The following is a 27,504-nucleotide window of genomic DNA, read 5'->3' as shown; positions in this document are numbered from 1 at the left end:
TGACACGATTAATATATTATCATTCTCTCTCTCTCTCTCTCTCTCTCTCTCTCTCTCTCAATGTAATATACCAATGCTCACATTCCAAAGTGTATCTGTCATTTATGTAGCGAAAAAAAAGATTTGATCTGGCTTTAAATTTTTAAATTTATAATTTTATTTCACAATATTTCATTCTTACAATTTATTTCAGTTATTTATTTAATCGATTATTAATCTTTCTTTAGTCGATAAAGATTGGCTAAAAAGCTTAAAAAATAGATAACATTATTTATCAAATCGAGCGTACCTGTTGTGTTATTTAAACATAAGAGTTGTTTGCATCTTTGATTCGCGTCTTTATATTTGCGTATTTGCTTTTATAACGTATTTACGTATTTACGTATTATAACGTATTTACTTTTATACTACTATAACGGCAAATCGTAAATAATATCGTCAAAAGATATGAATATTTAAACATCTCAAAGATCTTCGACGTTGGTTTTCGTCGAAGCTCCAGAAGCGAAGTATCTTTAGAGAGCTAACGCCCTCGGATATCGCGCGGCATCCCTTATCTATACGGAAATTCTTGCTTCGCAACCATATCCGCACGCTCGAGCAGACTCTCACGAATACCGCGATACGTTTCAGTATTCTTCGCGAGTTACGGCTTCGGCCTATCTTGGCAGCTTTCGTTTTGTTCTCTTGCAATAGTCATGCCGCGATATCACGCGATCCGAAATTCAGAGAGAGGTTTTCGTGAGAGGTCGAGTCTGTCGCTGATCACAATCGCGAGACATCCTCGATACGCTCGACGGTATTTTTTTTGCATTTTCAAAATCATTATTCGGCTATGAATTCATTCGCGTTCAATAATCGTATTTTTCATCATTTCGGTGATCATCATCAGCGCACGCGTGATGCATTGCGAAGCTTAAAAATGGCGGTCGGACTCGTAAATCGAAGAGAAACGCAAGAATCCAACCAAACGCGAAAATTCGACCCATGTCCAAGAGATGCATTTTTATTAGTAATAATTCATCCCTGACAAGATAGTTTGAAAAAAGTGAAAGGATATAACAAAAAAATAATAGACACGTGACTGGGAAATTAAGATTAAGCGAAGTCGCGGACGAAGCAGAATTTATACATTAAAACGCGCGAATCCTACAGCGAACGCGCGCGAATGCCAACGGCATACTCAATTAATGTTTCACGAACTAATTTAACACGGGGAAAATATTCTCGCACGCTGGAAGACAAATCGAGACCTTTAAACTTTTGTTCCCGGTAATTTGCCGGGACTTGCTTCTCCGTAAGAATTTCATTTTTCCGACGTGAAGGGAAAAAGTTTCGGATTTCAAGTGCGGTCGAGCGTAACAGCGCGGCTGCAAAATTAAAGAAACGTTAGGAGCGAATTTAAACTCCCGCTGTGCTCTTAACGATCCCCAAAGAATTAAATTTAACAACGGCCGAATCGTTTAACCATCACGGATTCGTTCGGGGTGAGAGTTCGACAAAATATCATAAAATTTCAAACGCGTTGTTCCAAGTCAAATTGCGTTCTATAACAAATGCGAGTTGAATTATTCATGGCAGAACTAACACAATATTTCTTCGCGCGCGATATTGGCTTTATAATTTGATACATCATTGACTTCCGACTAACTTATTAAACATGTATATGTATTTTAACTTGTGTATATATATAAATGGATTAAATTTAACGAGTAAAAGAATAATTGATTTGTCAACATTTCGTTGATTATTATTACATTAATGTGCACGAGAACTTCTTTCAATGTAATATTTTAACGTCAGATTGTTTTATCCTATAAAAAAGTATGAGTAATAATTCATTTATTCCTTATCACTTCATTCTTAAATATTTATCGAGATAATTATTGTATCTCAAAAAACTTGTCACAAAGATCACGGATTGTTCTCTCGAGCCGCCTTAGAATAGATTCTTTTCGCAGGATGTCACCGACGCCTGGCAAATGACTGGCACGTGAACATACACGGGGCCAAAAGCGATTCTATTGTTGGACTGAACGTTGGCGTGCTCTGCTCGAGGCAGCTGCTTAAATCGAGATTAAATCCAATTAAGTTCGTCATCGGTGCCCGCGCAATTCTCGTCGTACGAGAGCGATTCCCGATCTCGTCCCGGCAATGAAAGAAAATCGATTACCCGCGTAGAGATGCTCCTCGACATCTATAAATTTTTTTCTTCTACAACATCATGGATAAATAAACAAAAAAAAAAAACTATCACGATCAGACGATCAATTGTCTATGTTATTTTTTTACCAAATTAGTTTATATTCTCAAAAGCGATATTTCACGCGTATATAGGTACATGTATAAAATGTTTCGTTCAAATTTATTTACATAAAAATTAATACATTCCGAAATATATATTATTCTCTTGTTAAATTTTTTTTGTAAAAACTATGTTATTCTATTTAAAGAAGATTCAAAAGAGAGAAAATATTTAAAAATATATATATAAAATTGGATTTTCTCTAAAAATTGGTCTTATTGTTGAAATGTTTCTCATAATATATTTGATGTAAGTCACATAATCGTCGATTATTTAATCGTCATTATAATTGTTCGTGGTCATTGTTAAGCTCTTAAAAAAGATCACGAAGAAGTCAATTTTAGGTTTTAAAAAATATTTTCATTTACGAGGGGGAGGATAATATTCAAAGACACGTATTGGTCATAAACTTCATTCATGATTTATCGTCCGGTATAAGCTCGTAAGAGTAAAATAGAACCGGTATATATACATATACGCGGTTGTTCGGAGATTAGCGTGCCACGTGTTCTTGGTGTTTTCAGGTTCATGTGAAAATGGATGTATGTAATCCGCGGCATTTGTTTGGATGATGTGGGCTAAACCGGGAGAGAGAGAGAGTGAGAGAGAGAAGCGAAAGAGGAAATAAAAGTAAATGTGTAAGTGCGATTCTCGTTCCATGTGCAACACATCCGAGAACAAAACGATAGTCTACAAGTCTACATTATTGTTGAAAGAAGCCAATTACATGTCACTTTAGATTTACAACGAAACTAAATAGCTATTAAATTATTTTGTTCATTAATTTTATGAATTATGCTTATCCTCGTTTATCAGAAGCTAATCCTGAATAAAATTGCTCAACATTAAAGAATGTAATAAAAGCAGCGGTTTTTTCTTGTAAAGGTTCAAAGGGAATCCGTTTGTTTGTAAATAAGAATGAATAATCCTTATATATATATATATATATATATATATATATATATATATATATATATGTGTGTGGATTTTATATTTTAAAGTTATAATTTAATTAAAAAAACTTACTTTGTAACTGTTATGTAACAAGAACGTTAAAAGAGAACAAAATAATATTGTCTTTTCACTAAATATTATTATTATTAATACGCGATGTACGAATGTATTTGCATATCGCTTAATTGGATTATACTTTGACAACCAGAAGCAAATTTTCCGTTGTTAGCTATTACGTAATAAAGTTTTATTTTTAGTTATAATGAAACACAAAGCAGAGAGATTGTATTTGACGGCAAAAATTTAGTATTACTTTCTTTGTTCTCATGTAATCTAACAAAATATTTCAGATATAAAAACACATAATAATACTGTATAATAAATAATAGCAACGATGACAAGGCCGATACGAGCCTTTGAACATTTAATGCATTTGCTTTAAATATTCACAGTACACTCTTGTAACTATTGTACTAACTTATTGTTAGTAGTATGCTTTAGTACGCTCCCAATGAACTACTTGACTGACTTCGCTCATCCTTTTAAATAATAATCATCTTTAAAATTTAAATTCGATTGTCTTCTGTGAAAAATAAATCTCCTTTTTGAAAACTTAAAATAACAACTATAAACAATTATTACAGACGATTAAAAATTGACTGTTATATAATTTATATTAGCTACAATATATTACACAAGACATATTAGATGTGCAATCGATTTAAAACCGATTTTAAAAGAAAATTCAGTTCTATTTTTGAAACTTTTATTTGTTAAATCTTAATTAAATACTTATCTTTAGTCAACGAAGATCCGAGTAAAGATCGAAACTAGTATTTACCGTGGGTATTACCCCCTACGAAAAGCGAGAGGTACACTATGATATATAAGTATACTGTATACATGTATTTTATAGCATGTGCACCAATGTTCAAAAGCTCGTATTGACCCTGTCACCGTTAAATTTGTTCTGAATTAATACGAGCGAAAGATTGCTTATTTATTATCTTAATTAATAACAACTCGCATGCATACACATCCCGTTCAGCAGTTCAGCTTTATAAATTTCGTGGCAAGGTATATCTCATCAAGGCTATCGAATTATGGCCCCCAAGCATGGAACAGCTCGAGTGACGTGTGCCGTTCTCAAAAGCTTCCTTCCACACACCGATAATTAATATGAGCAACACTATCCTCAATTTAATTAACTCGAAACTCTTGCGAATGGATTTATTTATAGTTATTTTCACGACCGTGCACGCACGGAGCAATATTTAATTTTGTGAGATTCTCTTGGCAAAGAGAACATCCAATTATGCAGTGCTTGCATATTATTACTTTGACGTGAAAAGTACAAGTTTGCGGTATACACGTGCTTAACCTAAATGAACAGATAATTGTTCGAAATGGTAATATTTTAATGCCCTTCCTACATAAAAATTTAAATGAAAATAAAAAAATTTTAAACATTATACAATTATAAACATAACGCATAATAATATAAATTCGCCGCACACATATATTTGCAAATATTTCGCGCTCAAATCGTAATATAAACGTGTGCGAATGTTATTAGCGCAATATATTCGTAAAGAATAGAAAATTATACATAAAAAATGTATAATTTTCCAAAAAACATACAAATTATTATCTTCCCCACAGTTAATTTCTATTCAATTTCTGTTTTTTTTTTTCGATGTTAATTATTTAGATTCTTGGAATCCGTTTGTAAAATTTCATTTTTGCTTAATGGAATAAGGCTGATTAAAACAATGAAGCTGTATTATTCCCGATGCGATCCTAATCAAGCTAAATACGACAAACTGAATACAAGACGCTCGTTAATTGGAGTTTATTTTTACGAAGTCTATTTAAGAATTGTGTAGTAAGCGATATACGTAAGCGGGCTTATCTCTTAACGACTGACCAGGTAAATCAATACTTCTGGCCTCTCTACAAAAAACGCACCGCTGCTGTATATCAGCGCGTTCCACTTGGTTGGATTACGTTAGTTATCTAGTGAATTGGCTGACGTGTCCATTGAATTCGACCAAATTATGGTACCTTTTGCTTACGTAACGTTTATTCTCCCCCTCATCTCTCCTTGATCGATACCAATTCTTTTCATTGGACAAATTTCTTGTAAAATATATATGTTCGAGATAACCACGCTGTGATGTTTTAAATAATTAAAACAATTTCATTAAATGAATTCCGTTAGAAAAAGAAGGCTTTAATCTCACGTGCTTGTTTTATTAAAAATATGTGAATTCTCTAATTTAAAAAATTGTAAAATTCCAAAGTTGTTTCCCCGAACAAAAAAACAAAACAAAAAAATACTTCTCGAAATTCTATCTCATGAAATAGTTTTCTGTAAGCTCGCGATTTGAAAGACAAACATGAAGAAACGGCAAATGAGAGCCGGCTTGAAGAAAACCGTGAGTGTAATTCGGCTTGCTACTACGTGCAGTAATTACACTTACATTCATTTTCTCGGAGAGAAAACGACTGCATCAGATGATTAAAAATCACGAGACTTTGTGTGATGCAGCTTGCTAGTAATATGGGTCGCTTTGTTACAAATTCCATTTTATCTTCTTTACGCATATTTTCTACAAAACAACAAAAATATGCTACAACGTAGTTAATTAATTCGCCTAATAGAACTTATATGGATGCAGTTTTAAGCGTAATTATCGGTTATTATAATAACGAAAAAATATATATATATATATATATATAAGATATTGCGAGGTTTCCTTGTAATATTCTCAAGAGAGATTAGTTTCTTTGATCAATTAATAAAATCAATTATAGCAAAAATTCAATTAGTATTTCCACGACATTTTAGTATTTGCGTAATTTTAAATATCTCGATAGATAATCGGCAAAATAAGATTCTTGTTAAAAATGTATATTTACACACATTTGAAATTAAATAAAAAATAATATTTGATTCAACAAACAGCGACAAAAGCTTCGCGTGCAGCGTCTAAATTTTAATGAATCTTCCACAAAATTTCAAACGCTTGATTCATACGTTACACATTACATTCCAATGTATCTCTGATGTATCTCGTATCTTCTTTTTCACGTGCACGTAAATTATGGACGTCGCACGTGCCGCGATAAAAATCATTGACACGCTACATCCGTCATTCATAACGGATCTCGTGGACATAGTCGTAGATATTCGCATACAGTAAAGCCTTCGCGTTCGCCATCGTAATATGATTTATTGCACAAAACCCCGAAAGTGCTTCTTTTCGTAAAACGAGCGAAACGCATCGTCCACGAATAATCTATTGCGAGCAGATTTTCCGCTTGTCTTCATTCTTGTACGCACTTTATGCTTTTACGATTACAATATTTTGTTGTTGCAATTACGTATGTTACATTATTATTAGTAGAGAGAAAATATGTCGCAACGTATTGGATTCTCAATTCGTTAATAGCGCTAATAGATTGTGTAAATTATATGTCGAAAATTGCGATTGATCAATCCAACATTGTTGCTGTTGAATGGATTACATCCTTGGAAAAAAAAAAAGGCTATTTATTACTATTTTACAATCGATATAAATAATAAGTAATCTTGACGCAAATAACATTGCATTCCCGGCAGAGCCAGCCATTGAGTAATGAAAATGCGCAGTCGCGTTGATGATCTGAATCTGCATATTTGCAATTTGCAAGATATACAGACTCACGTAGCTGTAATTAAAAATGGCACCATCAGCCTTCTCAAAATTAATAAATTGCATATTCAGTTATATCTCTCCGCAGTATCCTCCATCAAGAAATTAATCTAATATTTAATTTTGATATTAGCGATTTATATACATTAAATTAGTATTACATCTACAAGAAACTACTCTAATTTATGAATCAGAAAAAAAAATTCTCTCTCTCTTTTCTCGCTCGTTTCTATTTAAATATTCTTCTTTTAAACTCACTTCTCTAACACGCTTTGATTAATTATTGCTGAGAAAGATCATATATAAGTGAAATATCGTATAGGATATTTACGTATGCTTATAAAGGTAAAATATTTCTCTTACATACAAGTATTGTATGATTATACAAATGAGTTTGTCAAAATGGCGAACATGAAAATATCAGAGAGAAATATCTGAATTAATTATTGCACCAAATTAATATCTCGTATCTTACAAACGGCTTCCAAGAATATCTTTTCAGGTCGATAGATATTGTATATGCACGAACACTTTAATATCGCGAAAAATATGCGGAGCATTAAAATCCTCGTTGGTTAAAATATAAAAGAAGTGTGCGAAATGCATGTTTTGCGAAGAAATCCATTACTACTTTTTTCATTGCGAGCACAGCAAGCCCCGCTTTGCTATTTAGTATAAAGATACGAAATGGGAAAGAAGACCAATGACATTATCCAACGATCGATTTAATGATATCGCCGGGCTTTGTGAGATGTACTGCGGCGGAGGATACAGCAGATCCTTTTATTAACGAAGCTTTGTCGCTGCTTTGCCAATTCTCCATTCAGCCATCCCTAATGCCGATTTAATAATAGCCTGCGATTCTGTATCGTGCATTGAATAATTCTCTCGCGGTTTCATAGATTTAAAAAAAAATCAAAAGATATAGAATTATTTTTTAATTTCTGAATACTAAACACTTTTGATGAGACAGATGAAAAGTCGCGCAGTAATAAATAATAAAAAAATATCAAAATTTTATATTTGCATGCCTAATCTTGCGCTTGATATGAAAAAATTTAAAATAATTATAAATGATCAATACGAATATTTTTGCACTGGCTTTTCGCTGTTTCGCTCTTTCAAACATAAATATGTGAAGAAATTTTGATAGAAAAAAATTTTTTTATAACTTTTTTTATTATAACTTATTTTTCATAAAAATTGAATAATTTTTTTTTTTTTTTTGGTTTGTTTTTATGCAATACGCAATTTTTTAACTTGAAAAATAATTACCTAAACTGATTTAAAAAATAATCTATTTAAAATCATTCTTGGCAATATTCACGTTCAATAAAATACTTCTCGCGTGGGTTATTCCGTTCATTAGATCGTCGCGTTGTCGCGGACGAGTGGGTTCGGAAAGGGTGGTTTCCAGACGAGCGATCTCTTAGTTAGATACCGCGCCAGGCACCTAGAAAGGAAAATACAGAACTGATGTCTAAGAGAGAAACGAAAGAGAGAGAGAGAGAGCTAGCGCTCGGGAAAGTCGTCTATTGTTTTCCCCACGACAATAGCATGCAAAACGGAGATGCAGGCCGCATCCGTTGCGCTTTAAGATCCCGATCATTAGCCTTTTCGGCACGGTATCACAAGAGCGCGAAACACTCGTCTACGGCTGGGCATGCCGAATCAGCGAATGTGTTTCTTACCGTCGAGACACACTTAAACTTCGCGCTATAACATAATTATATTAAATATTGAGATGTTAGGAACGAGTATGAATCAATTCTTATCAGAAATCTGTGGCAAATCTTCTGCAATGCGATATATAAATGACACATGAGTACTTTTTAGCCGTACAACTACCGGTTAAGATGGCGTATACATATGTTTCGCAATCGCAATAAACATTTTCAGGTGGCATATCTATATCTATATACAATATATATATATATATATATATATATATATATATATATATATATGCCTTTCATATAAAACAAAAGAGTTTTTTTAAATTAGACGACATTATAGGCCTGCAGAAATCAAGATCCTGTAAACTTTCGCGAGCACGTTCTCTCGATTCGTGAAAGAACGATAAGCGATTCTGAAGTAGTCCAACAACGCTTTGATTTAAATCAGATATCTTTCTATTGTTGTTTTCATATAATTTTGTAAAAGAAACGCTCCGACTTTCTCAGCGCCAAGATATAATCCATCTGTTCTAACAATAAGTTGAACATACAATAGCGGCTGATCACAAATGTTACTTTAGGTCAGGGATACATATGCGTCAACTATTTCAATTGATCGTCACGTAAATTAATATATTTATTAGCATGCGTAAATAGACGCATGTAGCAGTTTCCAAAAAAAATACGGAGTAATAAGCGTGCTCGTAAAGAATGCGCGATAACAATATGAAGTTGCGTGGATGTATAAACGATATCTTTCCTATTGCTCGCTACTTTTCTCTTTCATAGAACTTTTTGATAGAAAACAGTTGACAAAAAATGTGGTGCAATCGCTGTAATAGCGGGGAAGAGAGAGAGAGAGAGATGTGATAAAATATCTTTGACGTATATTGAATCATACATAAATTCAAGAAAATTATCATTATTCTCACATTTATATTAATAATCATTTTACGATACCATAGATTGTACATATTATATATAAAAATTCAAGATTATAACTTACAATTTAAATTCAAACGATAGACATTCATATTAAATAAAGAACAAACGATGATAATTCAGTATCAAAAAAAGATACTGTATGTGTGTGTGTGTGTGTGTGCGTGTGTCAAAGGAAGATAAAAATAGAATTCGAAATTTTGCACTCTCATAATTCTTTAACGCTTTGCAACGGTTTCTAAATCGGTTGATATTAGGATAAAGAGATGATCGATTTAACCATTGGCAGACAGTAATTTCGTTGTGATGCATCGAGAAGGAGATTGCCGGAATATTGTTGTTGATCATAAGCGATGATTTAGAAGCAAAAAATAACATCGATAAAAAATTATTACACGCGAAATTGAAGCAATCATCAATTTTATTCGTAAGAATAAGCATAGAGAAGAAAAAACATCGTACTTATTATATTTGGCATATAAATTAAGCATAATTATAACAATTATATATAGTAAATTAGAAAGATAAGATAGATGAATAATTTAGCGCAATATGCAGAAATGAAGTGTTTTAATCTACAACTTTTGGTGATAAATTTTTTTGACTAATTTATTGTATATTTTTTTCCCCCACAAATAAATTATTATTCACGCAAATAATAATTAGTATATTAATTAGTATATTAACGCACTTAAAAATTCCCGAGTTTTTAAAATAATCTCAAATTAATATTTTCTTAGTAAAATTTTAAAGAAACATAATTATTATATATCTTTGTAATATTTGATCATTATTTATTTTTTATTGTAATTTTATAACTTATATAATTCTCTCAATGAATTGATCGCTCAATAAATAATTTTCTTAGCAAAAGATATCGAGTTAAATTAATGCCGCCAAAGTTGTGGAAATCAATACATTGTATTGCTGCAAACGGTAACCCGCCAACGGTCGCGTAATTCATTCGATTATGTCGTCAATAAAGGGGCCAATCAACCTCGAGGAGACTCTATGAACATCCGACAATCATTTCCCGAGCGGCTTAATCTTAATAATTACTCGCTTCTTTATATTTATCATAAGTTTAAATATACTCTGAAGCAAAGAGAGTTAGTTTTTCATGATATTATATTAAAAAAAGTGTCATACATATGATACACATTTATTCGGTGTTCTTGTTTATCCTAATCTTTTATAATTGTCGCTATTAAATAGCCGTTATTAATAGTTAATCCAATCAAAAAGTTTGTAAAACAAAATGTTATTATTATCATTTACGAGCACGGTGTCTAAAAATTGCGCGATACAAAAAAAAAATAAATAAATAATTCCAGATTATATTCATTTCTTGTCATATAAATTCAAATACATAACTAAATACTCATATAAACTCACATGAAAATTACAAAATTACAAAATTAAATCCTTCCTTAAAAAATTCTATAGCGTCATATCTGTCTTGCGATGAAAAATACGTCTGAATCAACCAGCTCTTCCATTTCCATGCACTCTCGAGAGAACGATTTCCCGTTACACCGTTTTCCTCTCAGATGCAGCCGCATATTATTACTTGAAAACGCACTCTAACGAAATCAATGAAATTTCGAACTTGCCTCTCGGCGACGTCGGCGTCGGCGGGTCCGCGATCTCCACGAGACAACTGAGCCAAGATCGCAATTAATTAGTGCAGCTTCTCCTAACTCCTCCGGTGCACCTCTACAAGCTACAAGGGTCTTTCAATGGCCGACGACGATGGCCCGTCACCGTCAAGTTTCCGTTTCGCCAATAATGTCGCTAAATTGATTTCCTCAGACGCACTTCGCAAATGAATTTCAGGTTCACCTAGCCAGCGTCCTCGGTAATTTTTCGACAATCGTTGACGAGTTAAATCGCTCGTAAAATCTCTGTTACGTTGCGCGTAATATTATCGACAATCGTCGTCGAACAAATACACATGGCCATTCTTCGCGAGTACCCACAATGTAATTCTGCACTCTCGGAGAATTAGCGTAAAGTTTTAGAGCTCTCGTTACACAGCATGCAGACGTATCTTTGTGGAAATTCAACACAAGCAGACGCTTAATCTAATCCGTGCTAGCTATGCGATCCGACACGGTCGATCGTAGAGATCGATATATCTCGCTATCTATTACCACGCGGTTGAGACTGTCACCGCAAATGTTGTGTAACGCGCTACGCGAAATGCATTAACGCACTCGAGATAAACTACCGTCGACGTTTATTGCGTATGCACACATTCAGTGTAATATGCAGGTCAGTGAAAAGCCTTCAGATTATCGCTCGCGAAGTTACGATAAGCAGTATCTGTATCGGAAAATAAATAATAATAAAACACAATAAGAAGCGTGAACTGTCTTGAGAATGTGCGTACTGTGGCAAGGCTTCCGATTGTTATTCATTTGACTTTAAACAGAACCGCAGTCGTTCAGAAGATAAGGATGTATTTCCCATCGAATCTCGGATTGTCGATCTCGATCGCGCGTCTTTTCGATCGTGTATTTCGAAAATTGTCAATAATTCGAAGTCGGATACTCGAAGACAAGCGGAGAGAAACATTTTCACACAACAGCTGTCAAATCATATGTGAATCGTACGCGCGTCCGATTGAAAGTTATCGTTTTTTCCAAACATCATACTCGAAATTTAATGATAGATCATCGGAAATCACATGTGTTCTATCACGCTCACTGTCGATCATCATTAACATCACTCACGTTGTAATTAACGTCATCATCGTCGCGTTAAAGAGACCTGTCGAGTAAACGATGTCAAACGATCGCTCGGAAAATTTACGTGCGCGACGCTCGCGCGTTTGTTCGTGATTCGAGCTTTTATCTTTGTGGTAAACGGAAGGCAATGACAGAAAACAGCGACGACGACATATCCGTTCGCAACGACGGCCGGCGTCGGACTGCTTTCGGCCGCCACTGTCAAGGGGTTTTATCGGCGGCGGGATAGTCGTGTTCTATACGCGAGCATCTCGCCCATTGACGGAATTTACTGTCGATGAATCTCTCGCTTTTCTACGATAATAAATTGCAGATATGTTATTAAGATAGAGCCATGTCGAGATAGTTCATATTTTGATATATTTGATGGATTAATTGACTTTTGCCGCGAAATATATATAATTCACGAATTCATTCATTTATTAAAATAAGAAACTTGCACAAACTCTCCCCTATACCATGTCAAAAAAAATTTTCGGAATGTGAATTTACACGGGCGAAATTAAAAATGTAATAAGAGCAAAGATGCGTTTAGTGTTTTTGAAATTAATATAATTTTAAATAAATATATCCCTTTTTATATTGTAAAAATATATTTATAAGAATATGAACAATTAGCAAAACGGTAAAATTTTTAATTGTTAAAAGCAAGACCTATAAAGACGTCCCATATTTTAAGAAAGTAAATTGAATAGATTCAAGCTCCTACAATTAAAATAAGACATTGCAAATTAATTATTCTTATTGTCGGAAAGACAAAAAAGGAGGAATAGAGAAAAGAACAGAAAAAGTTCATTTGTAAAAATTCGATTGATCGGTTTTCATCCTTATTTCGTCGCATATAATGATATATATCTCGAGTTTTCTATAACGCTTGTCCGAAAAAATTGTTGCGTAATATTACTTCTCTCTCTCTCTCTAATTCATTGATTTATAACTAAAGCTATACGCAGACGTATAGACGTATCGCTTTGTCGTTTTATCTAGTATAACATGAATAATAAAGAGAGAAAATTAAATAAGATTAAATAGAAAGAAAAAAAGAGAGAACGTGTTTACGTTGTAAATCAAAAAGAGAGAATCTATAAGTTACATAAAAACATATATAAAAAAAAAGTGTTCTCCGGTTTAAAGTTGCCTCTAAATTTGCGAGATAATATTGTCTTAAAAGTTCATGTATCTTATATAATTCCAAGAAGACACAGTTTTACAAATTCAAGTCTTACATAATCAAATCTGTATAAAATTTAAATATCAGAGTAATATAATATCATAATATTACGACATAATTGTACATATAACACAAATTTAAAAACATTATATTATTAAGAATAATATTTTTGTGGAGTTTAATAAGACTACTTTTGATATGTCATGTCTTTTTAATTTTCAAATAGTCGTATTACATAATACTACATCGCAAATAATGTCGAATGCAAAAATTTAACGAGTGACATACATTTATTATGAATGGTACTTGTTGGAATATCAATATATTTATCATTCTTACATATCGTTAAAACATTATTACGTTACACAGTACGTCGATAGAGTAGCATGTGCCCAAATAAGTGACCATTGACATTTTCATTAATTAATTATTGAACACGTATCAATTATTTATTAATACTGGCGCTTTTATATATCAATTAAATTTGATTTGATTTGTTTAAATTGATGCTCGTAACTATAGCGTAGAGTATAACTTTGATAAATAATATAATACGATAATCGACGAAATGTCTCGATGAAAGTGCGTAATTAAAATTCATAATTTGTAGAAATATCGCCATGATGATAATATTATAGATAACGAAAATTCGTGGTTTCGTGCCACAATATAGTTCGTTAGCGTTAATTCTGAAAATGTGTGTTTCTAGGCTTAACATAAATACGTATTTTAATATATGTATGGTAGATACGTATTTCTTTTTTGTCGCGTTCAAAATTTGAGTTGTACCAGGTACAAAAAATCGATAATGATAAAATTTATATATACATATAATTTTTTGTGACTATGCCAAAGTATCGCAAATATGATATTATCAAAATACGTAACAAGCCGAGATTATCCCGAAACGCAAGGTAGCCGAATGCTTCCCTGATTCACGATGATCTCACAGCATCATTATTTCGGCTTACGGTGACTTGCTCCGAGCGAACCGCAATGAAATTTACATGTCCAAGTCGACATCGTTCTCGCGTTATAGGTCATAGTTTGCGTGATATTGAAAACGGCACGTTTCGATGCGCATAAAGTGAGATCGATTTGAAAATCGGGTGTATTAGGAAATTGGTCTTTTGTCTATACTACCAGTCTGCCACCATAACGTCAATGTATGTGGATCACCATTAATTCTGGACAATATAAAACTCAATCTCGACAAATACTGGTCAATACGAAGAGAATTATCCTTTTTGTGCATAAAATCTAATAATAAAAATTAATCTTCCACACTTTTCTCACACATCTTATGATTTTTAATTTTATCTGTACTGTTTATATAATTATTATAAATGTATCGTTTTAAATATTTGTGAATCTATTTTAAATTTATAAAAATAAGATATTTTATGTTATATGTAGATTGTAGATTAAGATATTAGATATTAATCAGAACAAAAATATATTCATGGAAATGTGAGTAAAACTTTTATATATATCTGCGATATTTAATTAATGATATAATGAAATAAAATTATTACTTTGTTATGACAAGCAAGCAAAGAGTCAAGAAAGAGAGAAATAATTGATAATACTGGCTCATTTCTCAGATATAATTTCTACGAGATAATTAAAGCATGCATAAAATAATTACTACATATAACAATAATGTATATATATATATATATATATATATATATATACATTATTGTTATATATATATATATATATATATATATATATATATATATACACATATATATTGCTGTCATTGTTGTAAAAATTTATTCCATTTGTAGCGACTCTATCAGAAACAATGGATTTATTCCAGCTCGAAAAGCACAAGTGATGCGTGTGTAGGTACGAACTGGTATATCGGATTTTACCAATTTTTGCGATGAAAATGCTTTCAATGTACACACAAAGTTTGCGCAGTTTTTTGCGTATATTGTTCGGTTTTAAACAAAAGGACGTATCATCATACCGAAACATTCGTGTGATATTCGCGCAATTTAATATCAGGTGCCAGAATTGAAACACCAGTTCTCCGAATTATTAGAATTATCTAATTGAGAGAAATTTTAAAGATGCCTGTCAGTCATTCCAACTATATGTAAAATTTATAATTTTCTAATTAATTTAGAATTTATGTCTTAAAACATGATTTATCTAAACTTATTTTGTATTGCTTTAACTTATAAAAACATCTTTTAAATTCATTCATTTGAATAATATATAACGCATACAAATTTAAAATAATCAATATAGATAATAAGATATTAAAAATAGTTAATTAAAATAAAATTTTATCTACACATAGAAAAATTTAATACATCATATCGACCGTAAATTTTGATCATTACAGATTCCTGATACAATATTTTCTATGACAAATATAAAGTTAACCATCTCTGTCACTTTTATCTTCCCAACATTATTTCACAATGTATACATGCGAATAACAAAGTTGTAAAATTTTATGACCCGGAGAAATCGATATATTAAACACATCGCGAAATAATGCACCATCGTGATATACGGGCATTTACTTGCACGTACACCCATTTCCCTGTTTCCCATGTACCTCTTTATCTCTTTAACTTTTTGCAACATGGCATCAAAAGTTACATCGTTCCGTCCGTTTTCTAAACGAGCGAACTGCTCATGATACAGTTTTTATCAATTTTGCGGTCTAGTTTAATTTAGCAATTTTTTTTTTATATTTTTAAGCTATATTTTCTTTTCTCGTGATGCGAAAATATTCACTTCAATTTCAATTAATTCAATTTTCTTTATAATTTAATTTATTAATTCATTTTCGATTAATTTATTTACTTCTACATAATTAACACTAAAATAATCATCATCTTTTTATACCACTATTCATCATAATTAATATAATTTTTCAAACAAAAACAAACGGTATTTTCTCTTGATATACATTATTATCACAAACTCTTTTACCTATCAAGAAAATGATAATAAAATTGTTTTCCTTATTTCCCAAGGAATTTTCTTTGTATCATAATTTAATTTTAATAAAAAGAAATATCTAGATTTCAAGAATATTAAAATAATTTATATTTGAAAATAAAATCTGGCAAAAAATTTAAAGATTCGTATTTATTAAAAAAAAAAAAAAAAAATTAAGTTATATCTCAATTATTATCAATGACAATAAATTTAATTGTTGCCTTGACGCGAACGGAGTGTTAGCTTAATATCATTTAGCTTAATTCCTCTCGTTTTTCCTGGTTTTGCACGAAATTACTTTACAACCAATGTTGCAAAGGACGCTTTGCACGACGTTGTAGGAACGTGCAACATTTCGTTTTCATTTCGTCGATTTTCTCGCTTTTTCCTCTTCGGTCTTACAGGCGCGACGATCGTATCGAATTCCGACGAACGATTCGAATTTAACGCGAGGAGACAAACGAGCGCGATTTGGTCTCTTTTTATTTCTTCTTTCGCATTCGTTTCTCTGCGTTTGCCATGGAAAATATCGCGAATGAGAATTCCGCAGCCAACCGTAATAGCCACCCACACCGATTAACGCGGTTTATTTCCACCTTACGCCGACCGAAATTATATTCACATCCATGTTTAATTAACTATGTCGTCGCGGAGTTTTGTCTTCTCATTACAAAAGAATTCCGATAGTGAGTGAGAGGTAAAGCTCAATATCGTCAATTCTTTATTGCGATAAAATAAATCTAACATAGATCATGTAGTACAAAAATTCTATAAAGTTTCTATTATACTTCTTTTTTCTATATCAATTTTTTTCTTTAAAAAGAATATAAAATTTGCAGATAAAATTTTTAAATGGTATATAAGCGAGAAAAATATTGTATCAGAAATACATAAGAGATTGGACGGAGAATCGAATTCTAGCATTTTCAACAATGCACATTTTAATTGCAAAAATCATACTTGTACTGTTCTATAGTAATTGTTATAACGTGCAATACATAATATATACTATATTCTTTTCGTGAGACTATTTTCTTGCATTTTCGAAACAATAAACGTGGAGAAAAAATTCTCGGCATCTAATAATTTCATCTCATACAATAAATATAATTCTTTTAGCACACGAAAGTAGCTCATTCACACCGATTAATAAAATCATATTGTTGTAGCAGTTTTCCTTTTCCTTCCTCGGTATGTTGATAAAGGATTGACGGCTCTCATTTTTCTTCGTGTCAACCGAGCAAAAGCACTTCTCTCTCATAGAATGTGAACGTAAATTTTTCGTTGAAAATTTGATTTATCTACCTATCGTACGTTTATGTTAGATAAAAATTTTCAATTTATCTCAAAAAGAAATAAACGGCTTATTTCAAAAAAATCGATTTTTCTATCTATATCGCTTTTAAATATATAAATATATATCATTATTATATCTCATCCTTTACGTAATTAATGCACATATGTAATTTAGTTTGCATTTTTAAGTTTGAATTTTTTACGTATATAATGATACATATTCTACATAGCTATAATAGTTAACACTATATATGTGTCATCTATTTTCAAAGTGCTGTAAATTCACTTTTGAAACTGTCATTAAAATCGATATTCTGCAACAGTCTAAATTCATATCTCATTGAAACTTATGACATTCAAAAATTGTCTTTTGAAAAAGCCATTTATTTTTTTTTTTTAATAATAGCTGAAATTTGGACTAACTATATTCAAACTATAATATACTTTTTTCCGAGTGTGATAAAATTTTTAATCTACGAAATCTTTAAGATATCATAAAATCTCAAGGAAAAAAGAAAGTTAAATAATCTTATTTCAATGAGTATTTAAAAATGTTCTTTAAATCATGCAATTAATTTTCAATATATAAAAAATTGATGTACGTAGAAAGAGAGATAAAATGTAAAGGATAAAAATTAAAATAAAAAATATTCAGCAATATCTTAACAAGATTTTGACGCTTCTATGCTTGTGAAAATTTATGATTAGTGGAAAGTGGATAGGTTCGTTGCTCTATTAATTAACATTTCTAATTAAACAGCGAACGTTAGTAACACGGAAGTCATGTGTTGCTAGATATATTTCGTAAGTTTACGCGTGCGTGTGGCACTCGTCTGATTACTGCAACGAAAACGATATTACGTAAACACGTAGTACCATACAATATCGCGCTCGAGAACGAGCTTGGCAGATATTAAAGTTGCCCGATATTATCATATAACATTGCCGCTCGGCTGTCGTCGTCCGCGAAGATATGCCGGCGCCGTTAAATGCAAACGCAACCGAATAACTTTAGCAATTAAAATCTAGGTTGCCGAACGCCATCGTACCTTTCGTACCGGCTACTTGTCGGTCCAATTAACCCTTAACTGACAAAGTACGAATGTGTTACCTGACTGGTGGAATAGATAATTTAGTTTTCCATGACGTTTTTTAATAATGTTAATTGGAGATATAATGGAGACAAATAAAAAAATTTTAATGTAAAAAATAAAGTTTGAAGCTTAAAGAAAAAACATAATTTTTTTTAATCTTAGTTATTATCGCAGCTAATGACAATTGTGTAAAGCTTGTAGGTACATCTTCTTTGGAATTTGCTATGCGTGTCTTTAGATCTTTTGTATATTTCTTTTTATGTACTTAATTTAATTTTTAAATTAACGCGGTGTAACTTTGACACTGAAAATCAGCATGGAATGGTTTTGACTTTACGTCTTGTGTAGCAATATAAAAGAGCTAGAAAAGCTAGAGATGGTAAACAAAATTGCAATGGTGCGATCATTAATACAATTATAGCTAGAAAGAATTTGTATAATTGTATATCATTCAAATAATAAATAAATATATATATATTCATGTAATAATTAAGATTGTATAGTAATAAATATATAATAATTAAATATATAATAATTAAATATATAATAATAAAATATAATAATAATTAAGAGATTTTAATTCTTTCAAATTGTTTCATTGAATGATTAATAGGCAGTGATACATTATGTGAGATACAAAATAAGACATAAACAATAAAGAGTAAGACATGATAAAGTTCGTACGGAAAGACAGAATTTACAGAAAGCACATTGTAAGGATGTTCTGGGACATTTGAATGAAATTGCGCAACAATTAAGTCTACGAATCTGTTTGTCAAGTCCTGAGAACTGGCAGATGTCAGCGATTTTGAATCAAAACGCTTCGTTAAAACGTCGTGTCTTCGCAGCTCAACGTCGCTCGTTTTCTCATAATTAATTTCCTGAATTATTTACACAGACTCTCGTTAATCATTCATTAAAAATCTGATATTTTATTATAAAATTTTCTAGATGCAAGCTTTACTTTCTACGATAAGAGCGAGACAAATAAAAAAATTGTATGTCAAACTTAATAATTAAATAATAATTTTATGATGTTTGATAAAATTTTCTGATTACCTACAGTGCAATTATCATTGACTGCGCGTTTGGCGTAAAGTTAGATGACCTCGACAATTTTATGTTGAAAAGTAGAACAAAAGTTAAAAAAAATTGATTACTCAATTTATCACCAAGCGTGAATTAGCGGGATAAAATAAAACTAAACATGCTCCTGCCACTTTTTGTGATTGACGTTATCTTTATTACTATCTTGATTTATTTATTACGATACTCGAGATTATTTTGGCGTTTTTGAGAATATATGGTATATATTTAGAATCTTTCCCCGATCTACGCAACTGTGATCGGAATTAAATGAAGAGCTGTACATTGTATAAATTATATATATTGCTAAATATTTCTAATAATTTTTTAATTTTAAGAAATCGTAATATTAATTTTATTTCTATAAACTTTTTCATATTTCTCGCAATAAAAACTTGATTGAAAAAAAAAAAAAAATAGATTACAAAAATACTTTATATAAAAATATTCAAGTTCATATATCATGATCAAAAATAGGAGACAAAGCTATGACGTCGAATTAATCTCTAGCTAATTTTCCCTCCCTTTATCGTAAATCTGTTATTCTATGTCTCGTTAACATCCTGGCATCTTTTACCTCGATGGTGAGCTCGACTTACCTCTATTAGAGCTTTTGCGGTTTTAATGATACCTATCCGTAATCTAATCGATACGGTAACACGAGAGATCGTCAGAGGATAAGATATATTTATACCAGCGATTAGACAAGCTTGCGCTCGGGCGTTTCGCAAAGGATGGCATTGCACGCGATATCACGTAAGGATTCATCGGAAATTATCGAGCGTCGAGGATTATGTTTCGGTCCTTCAATAACTCGACGGCTGACATGTCACGTATTTGCTCGACAAACAGGCATCTCGGGACAAATCACGTTCTTAAACAGCTTGTGCTCGCAAAGGAGGCGAATTTAGTAGCAGTCAGCGATGAAGCATATTCTGTGGCTAATCCCGATAACAATACATCCCGAGACTACAAGGCACAAAATCTCGTTGTTTTAGAAACACAGGTGTTATGTGGAAGGAAGAACCTTCGTCTCTCTTTAAGAGACGAACGTGCTTCCTTAAAATATAGTTCTGAATATTGATTAAGTCTAGATTATATGTAAATTTCATTTAAATATATATATATATATATAGTAATATTTATACATATATTATCATGATCATGCACATGTCTCAAAAAATTAAATTTAAGAAAATTGAAATTTTGTTGTGAATTTACCTTCTTACTATTGTCATGATAATTAATATTTTATAGTATTGTTATGATATAATATATTAAATAATGATTAAAACTTTGATAAAATTAATGAATATCCTTTAGATTATAAAGAATATAATTAAAAGAAACTGATGAAGAAATTTAGGGAAATATCGAATATCTTAGAAAGTATTAAATATATTTAAAAAAAAAATTTTATATATATATATATATAGTGCAATAATTAAAATTTTGATAATGCAAAGTCTATACATAGTATTATTTATTTATTTTATTTACTATATTTATTTATTTAATTTTTTTCTTTTATTATTATTATTTTATTTCATTTTATATTATTATTTTTTTCTTTTATTTATTATTATTTTCTTTTTTTTCTTTTATGTATTTTATTTATTTACTTATTATTTATCTGTTTTATTCGTAACCTGAAGACTTTGCATTATCAAAACTTCATATATAGTGCATTAATTAAAGTTTTGATAATGCAAAGTCTTCAGGTTACGAATAAAACAGATAAATAATAAGTAAATAAATAAAATACGTAAAATAAAAAAATAAAATAAATAAATATAGCAAATAAAATAAATAAATAATATATAATAATAAAAGTTTTTAATTCTAATAATCCTGTAAAAAAATATGTGACTCAATATATGTAAATTACACAATAAATCATATGGAAAATATTAATACATGTCATATCGGCAAGTATTAATTATATCTTAAGAAATATTAAATATTAGTGGCAAGAGAATGCATCCACGCACATAATAAATAGAGGTTCTAAACAAACAAATACTCGTACAAACATAATAAATGAATGTACTTACCAAATTATATCACCTCGTTATAAAAACCTCCTCTCGATCGTCATCAAGTTCAAGTTGCGTCGCTCCGATCACACGAAAAGCGCAAACACGAAAAACACGACGATTAACGACTGCACTCGATAATAATTGATATTTTCCAACGATTGCCCGTCACTTTATCCGACACTCCCGATTATCGTTTACGGACACAACGCAATTTTAGATATTAACACAAAAACTGCGGGGACCGGGGATGCCGCACTACGACTCGGAACTGCGCTACGCAATGATCGCGTCAAAAAAGGCCACGCGCATGCACACTGCTATCCATCTCGCGACACAACCGTCGACTCCGTCGAATTCGAATTGCTTCGATCGTACGAAACGAAAATATCGGAAAAGCATAACGAACAACAATTGCACTCGATAATTGATATCTTCCGACAATCGTCCGACACTTTTTCGGGCACTTCCGATCACCGTTTACGCACACAACGTGATCTTAAACGTTAAATAATGTGAAAAGCACGGAAACGACGCGGCGCACTACGCGAAGGCTGCGTTGAAAATGGCGACGCGCATGCGCACTGCTATCCGTCTTGCGACGCTATCGTCGAGTCCAAATTGTTTCGATTGCACGAGACAGGAATATCGGAAAAACACGATGAACAACAATTGCACTCGATAATTGATACCTTCCGACAATCGCCCGATACTTTTTCCGGCACTTTCGATCATCGTTTACGCACACAACGCGATCTTAAAGGTTAAATAATGCAAAAACTATGGAGACGACGCGCTCCGATTCGGAAGCGATGTGGCGTGCTGCGTGAAGGCCGCGTCGAAGATGGCGATGCGCGTGCGCATTCCGACCTCGCAAACACTATCATCAAGCCCAAAAGTTATTTCGATCGCACGAAATGGGAATATAGGAAAAGCACGACGCACAACGATCGCACTCAATGATTGATACTTTCCGATAATAGCCCGATACTTTTTCCGGCATTTTCAATTATCGTTTACGCACAGAATACGATCTTAAATGTTAAATAATGTGAAAATCACGGAGACGCGGCGCAGTCGTATCGAAAATGGCTACGCGCATGCGCGCTATTATCCACGCGTTTTTTTTTCTTTCAAGAAAAATATCCGTAACTGAATTATACAATATATTATCGGACAGATATAATTTATATATGTAGATGAGTATTGTTTGAAGAAAGTTTATAAATATATGATCTCAAATTAATTTATTTTCTCTTCGCTATCAAACGCGACTCGATCTTACTAAAAAAATATATTTCCCGTTTTACGCACGATGTGCATTATGCATTATTTATCCTTATTGTTCATCGAATGTTAAACAAGAATAAATGATGTATTATGCGCATTATGCGTAAATCGGAAAGTCCTGATTAATTAACGCGAAAACTGAGAAGAGGCTGTGACTCGCAACCGACGCGGCGCGATACGTGAAGGCAGCGTCGGAAACGGCAGGACGCATACATATTTCTTTTTCGCGCGTTCCTTTCTTGTAATATAAATATTCGTGGTTCAGTTATTATATATAATGTGATTCATAGAAAAATTTATATAATATACGTACTATTTAGTAAAAATTCATGAATCACACACACATTCTGCGAGAGAGACTCGAAGTCGACACATGATGCAATACCATAAATATATAAAATACATAGATGGGTCGGAATGCGATCTTCTTTGATTAATTTCGAATGGGCTCGATAGGCTATATATATTTGTGATCGATAGGTAATGTTCCGAACACACCCCTGTTGGTTTCCCTCATTGCGGAATAGATTCCGTATATATTTTACATATCTATGGTAAAGACAGCATTTGTGAACCTGCGCGTTGCTTTTTCCTAAGAAATATTTATAGCTAAATTATCATATATTTTGTCGGATCTATAGATAAATTCATATAAATAGATACTCTCTCTATTTAATGCAGTTTAATGCAGATTAAATTCAATTAACAAAATATGTTTGATCAATAGAAATAATAAAAAAATATGTTAGCATATAAAAAAAATACTCTATATTTTAAAATATCAACTTTTGTCTGCAAGATTAGTAACATATTCAGAACTCTATTACTGTATATAATATATGAAAGAGAATATCGTATTATAATAAATTTATGTAGATAAGAAAAAAAAGATAAATAGATTGATATTGGATTTTATAAAATATAGATAAGTAATAATGAGCTGTATAAATTAATATCACATTTAATAAGATTCAGACAAATTAAATTATTACAATGTTGGATTTATAATTCCAGAGGCGATATAGATGATAACGAATGAATAAAGCATGCATAATCGAATTTATGTATATCAATTTTATTTAAACAATATCTGTTTCATTTAATATAATACAATATGTATCATTCTCTTCCCCTCCCTCTCGCGGCAACATTCATAGCAATTCTCTACGCATCCTAATCTCTAGCACAAAAATACGGGCATAATTTGAAGTTCCTTGTTCACGATCTTACGTACACGCATACACTACATTTGTTCGCTCTCTCTCTCTCTCTCTCTCTTCGCACACCATTTTTGCTTTAAATTTTCTTCTTTTTATACTTTAGTCAAAATGAATTTTCTACAAAAAAATGTCATTCGCCAAAGCTCCTTTTGACACTCCAAATTATTTTTAATTTTCTGACTACTATGACTTTCCAATGGCATAACTGTCCTTTGTATATTACACATAATTGATTTTCAGATATTACAATCATTCACGAATGAATTGATAGCGCGATAAAATTTAATCTGTGTTTATAATAAAATACATGATACGCATCACATTATCTAAAAATATAGAAATAAATTAAAATTAAAAAATCCAAATATCCTGCAAAATAGAGAATGTCAATTATCGACAGTAATTCTCTCGATTCTCTATCGATTTCTTTCATTAAAAGATTTTACTATCAAGAATCACTTTCAAAAAGTAAAAAATTACATATCACCGTATTCAAAATATATTCATATTTCGCAGAAATTCGTCAATATTACAACACCCCATTCGTAGACAGTCACGTCATTTTTTTATAGACTAGATAAAACTAAACATATGATCAAATGATTAAGTATATGCATATAGAGTTGCGATCACTTGTGCTCTTCTTGTTCGATGCAAGATTTCTAAAAATATATTCACGGTGTTTCCTTTTTTTCACAATCATTTTCTCGGCTTAACTATAATACGGAAATTTAATATGCATGCGCTAAATTCTATCTTAAATATCGATAGTATAGTGCACATATATATTAAGTATTTTTCCGAACATTTAAATTCGAAGAATCTTTTTTTTTATTTTGATATACAATTTTGCGTTGAAATATATATTTAAAAAATCTTGTAAGATTATCTTGTAAAACTTAAATATGTTTAAATTTAAAAATTAAATGTTTTAATTATTAAAAATTAAAAATTTAATTATTAAATATGTTTTAAATGTATTTTATTTATAATAAAAAATACCAAATACATATGCGCAACATGAAATCATCGATATAAACCTCAGTCCTATTAGTGATCTAAAATCATTCTATTTAATCAACATTCACTGAGTTAAATTCATTGAGACTTAGCGAAAAAAGTAAAACTCTACAATCCATGATTGATAATTTTACAATTTGATAGATCGTGAAAGTGTTACACAAATCATTTACGTGATGAGTCTTTGTCAATAAAAAAAACTTTAGCGGTTCTTCGTTTCTCGAGATATATTACATCCTGATCTTTAAAAAAAAATAAAAAAACGAAGATGAAAGCCGATCTTTCTTCGAGGATTCCTTAAAAAAAGAGATATAATTCACATCATTTAAAATCTAAAAATAGCCTAATATTTTAAAAACTTAATCGAAGAAATATGGTTCTCGATTGCACCCGTTCTAAAAATGTTTTATAAAAGTCTCATTTATAAACTCAAAAGTCTCTTTTATAAACTCAATGGCTCAAAAGTACGAATGATACGAGCAAAAAGAGACGCTCTTTTTCTATTCAGCTAAAAAATCGCAATGACTCAATATCAAAAGGAAAATCTAAGATTATCTTCGACATGCTTTTGTTCCTTCGTTGCTTTTGAAATAAAACAACATTCCTCTCATATGTCGTTATATACAAATGAGCTTATATGTAAGATGAAAACAATCGTTATTAAGCACGAGCAACTTTATCGGGCAATTTGTAAAAAAAAAATCATGTCTTCAAAACGGAATTTAACAAAGTTTGGTATTTTATGATAACAATTCTAATTTTTTTTCTGGCAATAGCGAGGAAGACACTCTTATGTATATTACGAATGCAAAGAAAAAAGAAATCTTTGAATGTCACGAGAGAAATTTCTGAAAATAATTCTGAATTTTGACACTTTACCTCTCGCTCTTTTTAACGATAATATCAGTAACAATTATGATATCATGCGCAAATGGAAAATCTCAGACTTCGCATAACATCTACGCGTTACATAAATGCACACTCATTTTTGTGTTCCATTGTTTGTTTCTCAAACATGCTCGTAAGACTCGTCGAAAGATTTAAATCGTTCCATCTCATTTATTCATTTATCTCACAGAATGTTTTATCAAATAGTTTGTCTTACGCTCTTACGCTCGAATAAAAATAAATATTTCCAATTGTGTTCCTAGAAAAATTGTTGCAAGCTATATATATAATATACAATCGTATTTATCTAATTGGATTATTAAGTATTCTTATTATAAGCCTATCTGTGTTTCCGGTCTATACCGAGAAACTGAGAGAAGATAGTTTCTCTCTTATTTTATAAAGTCGAACTTCAGTCATATCCCAAAACATGCTACATCCCCACTTGATGCACATCAAGTGTCGTCGTTCTTTGTCCGAGTCTCACATATCGGCGCTTAAGAATCGTAAATAGTAAAGATTGTTTGACTCGAGTACTTATAGAAACAAATATATTTTACATCACATCACATATCTTTCAATTCTACGATATTTCTTATGATTAAGGGATCTAGAGACCTCACCTATTAGAAATAGCTATAAATGTTCTGTATTGAGTCCTTCACGAGGGAGAAGATCTCTCGGGCTACTTCTTTTCCTCTTCCGAATCCAAAGAAGAAATTTTGAGAAACTCGATGGATCGCGATGGGACCTCTCGCGACATTTATTAATTCATTCACTGTATTTTAGTGGACAACTATTGCACGACTGAATTGATATATATGTATATACCTATATGTGTAAATATATATATATATATATATATATATATATATATATATATATATATATATATATATATATTGTATAATAATACATATAATATTATATATCAAGTTCAAATAAAACAAATTTTTCATAAACTTTTAAATAGGTTATTTTTTTAGCAAAAAATAACTATAAAAAATTCCATCAATTTCTCTAAATACGTCAAGTAAATAAAAGTAAAAAAGTGAATATGTGTGTGACCTATACTATTCTACTTTTATAATTATTTAAGCTTTTTGAGAGA

The 27,504-nt window shown here is 31.3% G+C and overlaps 1 protein-coding gene across 5 annotated transcripts in view; it reads right to left on the bottom strand.

Annotated features, from left to right (window-relative positions):
• Oamb (Octopamine receptor in mushroom bodies) overlaps window positions 1-22,243 on the bottom strand; it is a 106,655-nt gene extending 84,412 nt beyond the window's left edge. For 2 of the 5 annotated variants that reach the window (XM_070299526.1, XM_070299529.1), the window contains exon 1: window positions 21,994-22,243. The gene's annotated coding sequence lies outside the window, so the exon portion shown is untranslated. Of the gene's footprint in view, window positions 1-11,188; window positions 12,490-21,993 lie in introns of those variants that run through there. The other 3 variants (XM_070299523.1, XM_070299524.1, XM_070299525.1) reach the window with 2 other exon arrangements.
• Between the last annotated feature and the right edge of the window lie 5,261 nt (window positions 22,244-27,504).

This window comes from Polyergus mexicanus, unplaced genomic scaffold (assembly GCF_030449975.1).
Source record: "Polyergus mexicanus isolate NDT 795.1 unplaced genomic scaffold, iyPolMexi1.0 SCAF_7, whole genome shotgun sequence".
NCBI lineage: Eukaryota > Metazoa > Arthropoda > Insecta > Hymenoptera > Formicidae > Polyergus > Polyergus mexicanus.
Note: the sequence above shows the minus strand (reverse complement) of the source record. Positions and strands in the feature narration are given on the sequence as shown.